Source organism: Micropterus dolomieu, unplaced genomic scaffold, assembly GCF_021292245.1.
Source record: "Micropterus dolomieu isolate WLL.071019.BEF.003 ecotype Adirondacks unplaced genomic scaffold, ASM2129224v1 contig_10696, whole genome shotgun sequence".
Lineage (NCBI taxonomy): Eukaryota > Metazoa > Chordata > Actinopteri > Centrarchiformes > Centrarchidae > Micropterus > Micropterus dolomieu.
The window spans coordinates 1-994 of NW_025739682.1; the positions used below are offsets into that span (position 1 = coordinate 1).

General features: G+C 51.5%; 1 non-coding gene across 1 annotated transcript; it reads left to right on the forward strand.

Moving 5' to 3' along the window:
- Positions 1–258: 258 nt before the first annotated feature.
- Positions 259–331, forward strand: trnaf-gaa. Its single transcript has one exon. It is a non-coding gene; the product is annotated as a tRNA-Phe (tRNA).
- The last annotated feature ends 663 nt before the right edge of the window (positions 332–994 follow it).

Below are 994 nucleotides of genomic sequence, written 5' to 3' on the forward strand. Positions count from 1 at the left end.
GTTCTCGCTTTGGATGTACAGGGATTGGATAGCCCTGAGACGGGACCCCCTCACCCCGCACTACATATTCCATCTAATTTAGGAAACCATTTTTAGACACTGGATTAAAATGCTATTTAGGTCAAAGTATATGTTTTTAATGATGAGGGAATACAATCAAAATATTTGCTTTAAAGCTCAAGAGTACCTGTGCTGCATTATCTCAGAAACGTTATCCTATGCTAGATCGGCCTCTGGTGGGCAGACGTGGCAACAGCGGCCGAAATAGCTCAGCTGGGAGAGCGTTAGACTGAAGATCTAAAGGTCCCTGGTTCGATCCCGGGTTTCGGCAAGAGCCCGGTGGCTTTTGATGGCACAGGCAATACTTTGAAAAGTGAAATGCTAATTTGACTTTGTGCTGTGAAACCGAAGAAACAGTGGATGTGAAACCCAAAGAAGAGATTCAACCGAGAAATACACCCACTATAACCATTGTGTTTTGTAAAAGCCTAGACTTTCCCTGAACAGGCAGCATATTACACCACACTGCATCCACACACATTCCTTCCATCCATCTTCATCTGCTTATCCGGGGTCGGGGCGCGGGGGCAGCAGCTCCAGCAGGGGACCCCAAACTTCTCTTTACCGAGCCACATTAACCAGCTCTGACCGGGGGATCCCGGGGCGTTCCCAGGCCAGTGTGGAGATACAATCCCTCCACCTAGTCCTGGGTCTTCCCCTAGGCCTCCTCCCAGCTGGACGTGCCTGGAACACCTCCCTAGGGAGGCGTTCAGGAGGCATCCTTACCAGATGCCCAAACCACCTCAACTGGCTCCTTTCGACGCAAAGGAGCAGCGGCTCTACTCTGAGCTCCTCGCGGATGGCTGAGCTTCTCACCTTATCTCTAAGGGAGACACCAGCCACCCGCCTGAGGAAACCCATATCGGCCGCTTGTACCCGCGACCTCGTTCTGTCGGTCATGACCCAGCCTTCATGACCATAGGTGAGGGTAGGA